Raw genomic sequence first — 8,666 nt, 5'->3', positions numbered from 1 at the left:
GTGCAACAATGGCCAGCATTATTGTGAGAGGAAACCAAGCAGGGCCTAGGGAAAACCCATGACCATCCACATGTTGCTGGCAGGCCTTAACACCGATGACCGAAGAGGACCTTTACATGTACCTTGATCTCTGTATAGATAAATGCCTCGATGTAAGGATTGCTGGCATGTTAACCACAATCTTCTTCAGGTTGCCCGTACTTCCTTTGATGACTGATGTAAAGAGCTGGGCTAAAGCCTTAATTATAGTCATTGCACATTGCAGATGATGAGGACTTGAACCGCTTTGCTGTGCCTTTCCCACGCTAGTAGAGGGTACTTCCTGTAGCGGCTACAAAAGTACACGCCCATGAACCAACATGGGCTTCTGTCATCAGCTCCGCATCCTCTTGTGGAAGAATCTCACTTTGAAGAAAAGAAGTCCGGTAAGTCTGTGGATATTTGAAAATTGTGTAAAATTTGTAAGATTTTGTTTACTATTTTAGCTTCTCCATGAGAGGTCTTTTTCTTTCGCTATCGTACTGATTTGTTAAATTTTGACATTAATCAGAAAGAGCTTTGTGGAATCGACCCCAGACTGACCACAAGTAGACATCAGGTTTTTGCAGGATATCATGGCTATTGTGAATGTGGACTTAGATTGTGTTCTGTGCACATTTTCCTGGAGTTTTCAGCTCTACAGGCATGAAGCTGCATGGGGTAACCAGTCAGTACATTTTATGAGATATGATTGTGTCTTGGTTCGTCCAGAAATTTTCGCATTGCATCAATATAATTCTATTAATCAACTGAAGATATATTTTGAAGGATTGAGTACGTGTTTTTAATGCATATAACAGAATATATAGTGAGAACTTTGTGCCATATCTGCAAAACAAACATTTGGAAAAATAATATTGGACATTGATCCAGGGCTGTTCAGTTAGTCACTCTAACAAAGGGATGTGTATAGATAGATGTGTAGATTGGTAATGTTGGATTATATACGTCCAGGTTCATGCTTGGCTTCTCTCCGGCCATATGTCGGAAGGTCTGACAGCAACCTCCGGATGGTCGTGGGCTTCCCCCGGGCTCTGCCCGGTTTCCACCCACTATAATGCTAGCCTCCGTTGTACAAGTTAAATATTCTTGAGTATGGCATAAATCACCAATCAAATAAATAAATAAATCTACATCCAGGTCATTCAATGAAAGGTCAAATATCCATGCTTGGATTACACTGTGGGTGGATACGGATATTTGAAAAAAGCGCTACAGCTAGCAGTATGTCTTGACTAAAGAGATATGCCCTGTAGCATTCCCTGGCTCGTGCTGATCATTCAGTTGATCAACAAAAGGTCAACTGTTGAAGTTATCCATGTAGCATGTTTACATACATGTCATACCTGTTTTACTTACCACGGTTGAACAATATGTCCTCATTGAACCCGTGACAAACATTGTGGGAGCATGATACTACGGTTGCCAAACATTAACCAGACTCCCTGGTGGACTAAGATCGTATTGACCCTCTGTGGGCAGGCACATTTATTCCATCCGTCTGCCCTGGTATTGACATGTGAGATTACGCCGCCACTCTTCTCTGGGAATGACATTTCTTTCCCCTTTCTGGCCAGGCAGTTGTCGACCATTATGCAACAACAACATTATTAATTGATCACTCCCAGGCAGAAGCATGATGATTAAAGCTTCCTCCGTCTCATTTTCGCTCAGCTCTTTCTTCTGAGCTGTTTTTAATGGAACAGGGGTGTTTTGAGGCTCAAGCGGGCTACCTTAGTCTTCATGGAAGCCTTGAAACTGCATGTACTTTCACCTGTATAGCTGTAGAGCCTTTGAATACTGTCACAGTATCCGGGATTTCTTGTGACTCTGAAGCTCACCACTCGTTAAATGCTGTATTTGATTCTTCTCAGAAATGATAAGGGTTTCATCCCAGACTTTTGAAGGACGTCTTCATTTGATTATGGTTGAGAAAAACATGTGAATATCAGATTAGAAACCATCCATTCTCCAAAGCTGTTTTATCTGTGTTTCTTCATATGTGTACAAGTGCAGTACATGCCCCTTGAAATTTTAATACCTTGAGAATTTTTTTTATTAACTGCAAAAATGGAAAGGTGACATCACACATACCCTAATTGACCATAAATTACATCCATGAATAAATTTTTCCTGATTTTGAGAGTTCTATGTATTTTCAGAAAGGTATGTTGAGGTTTACGTGGAACATGAGATGATATTTTACTGGAAAATTGTTACAGCACCAAAACTAAGATTTTGTGACATTTGTTTGCCTCTGAAAATGCACTTTTGTGGAGGAAATTTTATGTTATTTAGGGTATGTGCACATTTCTTTATGATGAAGTGAGATGTGTCAAGTGTTCACCACATCCTGAGTTAATACTAAGTATAGAAGCATTATAGTGTGGGGAGCAGAACCAGGCAGTTTCCTGTCAGGAGTGCACATGCACTTGTAGGCTGTGGGTGTTTTGTCGTCAGCTAAATCTCCTGTCTCTCAGCAGTTGAATATATTGTAGCATTGGGACCTCTTTCACAAAACTTTGTAAATCACATTTCTCATAACTTTGTGCGTCAAAGACGTTGTCTAGGCTGTAGTGCAATAAGACGACGTCCTTTGTGAGAAAAGTTATGAAAAGTATATTTATGAAGTTTTGTGAAAGTGGCCTCTGCAGCCCTGGGAAATTTGTGACATTCACATGTGTGTTCTCTTTGGTAGACTCGCCACAATCCAAGGAAATTACATGTATGTTTTTTTGTGATGAGACTATATTGGTTGATTTGGTCAATTTTAGGGCTTCACTAAAGTTAATTTTTACCTCTCTACACAGAGTATTGCTCTCGCTATATGCTGGAATAAATAACAGCTTAAAAACGTGCAAAACTGTTGAATAATTACAGAAATTTACTTTCTCAACTCTACCCATAAAACAGACTGTCAGCAGGTAAATATCATTGGAAATATTCTTCAGTATGGTTGTACACACCTGTCAAATAAATAAGTGTTAAATAAAATCAATTTTCTTTGAGGTATAATGATGCATATTGGAAAGTTATAGTCTTGATAACAGTTGTGAACATGCATGGTGCTTTGAATGCAAGCAAATGGTCTCCATCAAACGAGAAACATATGCCATGTCTATTGTTTTTAGAGGCTTTGAGCACAAAATGATGGGACCTCTGTGACCAAGGGGGTTAGCACGTCAGCATGACGCAATGACCCAAGAGCCTTCCACCAATGCAGTGGCTGTGAGGTCAAGTCCATCTTATGCTGGCTTTCTCTCAGGCCATACATGTGAAGGTCTTCCTGCAACCTGCCTGTGATGGTGGGTTTTCCCTGGGCTCTGCCCGGTTTCCTCCCATCATAATGCTGGCTGCCATCGTATAAGTGAAATATTCTTGAGTCTGGTGTAAAACACTAATCAAATAAATAAATAAATCAGTCACAAAATGGTTAATTTATTGAATCATAATGAGTGGTCATGTATATATGTTAATAATGAACAGAAATTATGGGATGTGCACGTCAATAGCTTATGTATGGATGAATCCCACATGCCTGGTTCTCACCACTCTTCCCGATAACAATGAGACTTTTCATTCTATTTTCCATGATACCAATTGTGAGTTTGAGATTGAAGAAATATTGAGTATATTGGCTTGTAACCATTGTGTGGAACGTTCAGTTGACCTACAAATATTTGCTACCTTATTGATTTCTCTTGTGCGTACTCATTCTTGATTGGCCCTTCGGAAAGGTACGTGTCCACACTGCTGGCCTGACTACTGGAAGTCAGCTGGTCTGGTTGTATAGTGCCAAGAGAGTAACACATGCATGGATGTGCATGTATACTGTGTGATATCATTTATTAGGTTATTTTTAGGCAAATGGCAGAGAGAATAATATGCGTAAGCATTTTGGACAATTGCCAAATCAATATCCAGTTTGACTTCAGGACATGGGTATATTGCTATTGACCAGCTGGTACGTCTCCTGACGGACATGCTATATATGGTACAATAAAATAAAAACAGACACTTGATGGAGACATTTACAGAGCGTTTTAAACCCATGATACATTTTAGAGAGTGCTGCATCCAGTCTTCAATGAAAGTGTTTCCTGCAGTTTTCTTTTGTGTTTAATTTAAAGAGAATATTTCAGAGTATAAGGTGTGCATGGCAACGTTAAGCAATTATTCTGTTATTCTGTTTTATTAAGATGTACACCTCCATTATAGTTTCCTTTTTTTTGTACCTGGACACAATGTTGGATTGAGGCCAGCTTCATGGATGAGTTTCATGTATTTATTTTTAACGGAATTTTGGTCATGTATTGTGTAAGCAATACTTCTTGAAGGTTTTTTTTCTTCGATGTATTCACTGTCTTCTCTAAAGGAAATCTGAAAACCACATTGAACTTTGCACCTTGTAATGTTTGTGCCCCTTAGTTAAGATCATTGGACCCTAATTCCTCAATAGATTACAGTAAAGGTTCATACCCGTTCTTACCTGTCCCTGTATACCTTTCACAGGGAACTGTTTATAATGTCATTGCCATTATTATAGTGCATGACCTGGTATTATACAGTCAGCTCATGTATCTACATGTCGGAGTGCCAGACATGTGTCTCTTTACCAGCCTTTGTCTTTATCCAGTAAACTAGACAAGCGAGCACATACAGTCTCTTTACCAGCCTTTGTCTTTATCCAGTAAACTAGACAAGCGAGCACATACAGTCTCTTTACCAGCCTTTGTCTTTATCCAGTAAACTAGACAAGCGAGCACATACAGTCTCTTTACCAGCCTTTGTCTTTATCCAGTAAACTAGACAAGCGAGCACATACAGTCTCTTTACCAGCCTTTGTCTTTATCCAGTAAACTAGACAAGCGAGCACATACAGTCTCTTTACCAGCCTTTGTCTTTATCCAGTAAACTAGACAAGTGAGCACATACAGATAGCCTGTCTTCACACTCCAGTGACTATTGGTAAATGTATACACAAATGGTAAAAACAAACTGTGCATATTTAGGCTTGTATGAAACGTAGATTATTGGTATTCCAGTCCTGGTGGTCTTGTTGTTGTGAAGTGAAATATGGCTATTATCTGAGAATCCAACCCTTCAGGAGGGATCAGAGTGTTCCTGGTTAAAACCAACCATGCATTTAGTGATTTGCACTTTTTTTTTATTACTTACATTTTCTTTTAATGGTTTTTGTATTACACAGGTAGTAATTCTTCATCCCTTTTTTGCACTTTTGCAAGGTGTTTATTCAAGTATGTTCTAAAGGCATTATGCTCTGTTGACTGATAAAATTGTATTTCTTGTGAAGCCCTGACACAGACCAATCCAAAATCCAAACGTTGTGTCTTGAAAATCTACGTAAAAATGTGCATGAATTGCACTGGATGTTGCTGTCATATGCGAGGAGGTTGAGGAATTAAGGTGTGTGTTTATTCTTGATAACAATGCATGCTCCCAAAATGAGAAATTGGTCTCACAATTAAAGGAAGATGTTATCCATCAACTTGTTCTTCACGTGTGCTATACACTGTACCAGCATCTTCTCTATGCCAGCCACCATGACCACAACACATACAGCTGAATCCTTAATAAGTCATACCACATTTCCATGAGCGTGATGAGTTGCACTTTCTTGTTGAACATACTGTAACGCTTAGACTTGCTGATACTAAAGGGTTTATTATTCTGGGTTTAGAGGAATATTTTTACATTAATTTACATATTACTTAAGCATTTTCCAAGCTCAGTAGAGAGTTGTTGTGTGTGGACTCAGATGCTCTAAAACTTTAGCGCGCTTTCATGATAAGAACATATGTAGTTGTCCATTTGTATCTAAATCTGCATAATGTTATAAAGTAACATGACTGAGCAGTTGTGTTTTTAGTGGCCGCTCATTTATCAGTCTAAATCCTGACAGTAAAGTACATATGACCCTATACCCTCGATAAACAAATGTTAAGTAAACAAGTAGTTTCATCAACATTGAAAGTAGCTTATCCTTTCTCTTGTTCCGAGCTTCCTGTAAAATAACATCTTTTCTGTGTGTGTTGTAACAAGATTACCATCAGTGTCGACATATGTTTATCAGTTTCATTAAATACCACAAGTGACTTACATGTATCTTTTCTTGCGTGACGCTGTGTAGATTTGTCATTTTGTTGGTTTTTATCAACAGATGAAGCATTTTTTATCTCTGCCTTAAAAAGAGGTTTTGTTCTTCCGTGAAGTTTTTTACTTTGGCTTGACTTTATTGTTTATGTCTTTATCTTGATACCTGTGCTCTCAACTTTTGAAAATAAAATTTCATCATGATTGAGTTTATTATGGTACATGTATGTTGTCTGTCTCTCCATCTGTAACTACGTAGGATCCCAGTTGTTTGGTAGTTGTTTTTTCTTCCTCTAGCCGGAGACATACTAGATGTAATTTTTGGCTTGAAGGGACGAACTTAATCGCCCCTGAAATACGCTGACGTTACGTGAAGCCTAGTTGCAGACATGCCAGTCGGACTTTGCTGTTGATCGTGGTTAGTAAGTTATGGGATGTGACGTAGTAACCCACAAAACGTCACAGGTCAACTCAAATCCGTGTTGTTTGATTGTTCAGATCGATCACCTCTATCGGCAAAATTCGCTGGAGTGGACACACCACGTTCACTGAATGAAAATCGCCTGCATATTTCTTCACTAATAGCAGACATGTTTGATACCAGCGAATTTCGGGCCGAACAAGATGCGGATACACCGGACAGATTTTTAGAAATTCACAAAATTCGCCCGTACGAGCGCAAAAATCCCCGGCTTATATCAGCATTTTAATTACACATACATTTCCATGTACATATAACTCAGCTTGTTATACTTACACCCAATAATCTGTTTAATCTCCTCTAACTGAGTGCATACATATGTAGCTGGATTTTCCTAGACTGTAAATCTTCAGCCCTTTCAACGACTGAGGCACTTTTTTAAATTGAATTTATGTATACATTTATTATGAAAATGACTCTTGAAATGATTTGTTGGGTCACTTAAAAGATGCAGTCTTCATGAAACTGTGCAGGTTATTTTCTGCACTTCATAGTCCTCTCAGAATGTTTGAAAATATTGGTCACAGAGGTGGTTGAAAAGGTTGAAGAATTACATGTATTACGGTTAGTTAGATTACATGCAGATCTAATCTGTAGTGTATGTAACAATGTAATTCAGAGTTCAATACATGGATGCTCCCCTTTTCAAATATTAATGCTAATGTGCCATTTTTAGGCAAAAATATACCATAATTATCCCTTTCAACTGTCTTAATGTGCGCTTTGGGATCAAAAAAAAAAGGTAACACCTAGATTATGGCCTGATGCAGGACTTTAGGCACATCCCTGTATAGTCTATAGAGATGTATTGATTTGTTTTTATGTCAACATTGTTGTACCTGATCTACAGTGTTATGCGTGGATAAGTTGTCACACCTGTGGTGATGTAGGGTGCTTGATGTCTGCAGTCTGTCTCACCTGTCTACGGGCACACCCAGGATAATGACAAGATCATTGCTCACACACCACCATAAGGCCAGGTGAAATCTTAAGGTACAAAGTCAATTAAGCTACAGTTACCTGGAGGTTTAATAACTAACTTCCTGTTAGTATTGAATATTAGAGTCATTTTGGGCGTGTAAATTCCTGCCATTAGAAGTTAAGCTTAAAGATAACATTGCTATAAGCTTGTCGTCTTTTCACAGCCACAAAATTTTTACCCGCTGTGGGTGTAGTGTAGTGTTAGCATATAATCTCCTGCTTTTCACAACCACAAAAGCCTACCTGTGAATTCCAGAATATTTTCAGATGTTAGCACCTGTTATTGAGGAGCCATGATACCACATGTGTAAGATTTCCTTCATTTCACAGCAGTAAAAATCTAGTTGGCGGTAGCACAATAACTTAGCTCATCTGATAGAGAAGTAATGCTACTGTAAGCCAGCTTTCCTGCTTCTTACAACCATAAGCTTTGTACAACCAGAATCTTCTTACAACCAGAAGTTTTGTACAACCAGTGGCTTCTTACAAGCAGAAGCTTTGCTTCATCTCTACAGTTAAACTGTGATTTAACATTACTATAAGCTTACTACAACCACAAACAAATGAAAAATCAATATTGTCAATATCAGAACCATTTATCGTCTGTCATTAATCTTCTGTCATTGTGAGGTAATGTAACAATATGAAGATATCCTGCTTTCTGTAGCCAACAAAATCTTACCTGTCTATACTGAAATCATTTGATGTTTTAATTCCGGTAGTAATTATGAGTTAATGTAACTAACTTAAGATATCTGGCTTTCCACAGCCACAGAGATCTTACCTGTCTAACCCAAAATCATTGGATGTTTTAATTCCTATGATTATGAGGTAATGTAACTATTTTAAGATGTCCTGCTTTCCACAGCCACAAAAATCTTACCTGCCTATCCTGAAATCATTTGAGGGGGCCTCCATGAGTCAGTTGGTTAGCACGCTAGGGCAGCATAATGACCTAGAAGCCTCTCACCAGTGCGGCTGCTGTGAGTTCAAGTCCAGCTCATGCTGGCTTCCTCTCCGGTTGTATGTGGGAAGGTCTGGCAGGAACCTG

The sequence above is a fragment of the Liolophura sinensis genome, chromosome 13, assembly GCF_032854445.1.
Source record: "Liolophura sinensis isolate JHLJ2023 chromosome 13, CUHK_Ljap_v2, whole genome shotgun sequence".
Lineage (NCBI taxonomy): Eukaryota > Metazoa > Mollusca > Polyplacophora > Chitonida > Chitonidae > Liolophura > Liolophura sinensis.
The sequence above is the reverse complement of the archived record's forward strand: the minus strand, read 5'-3'. Positions refer to the sequence as shown.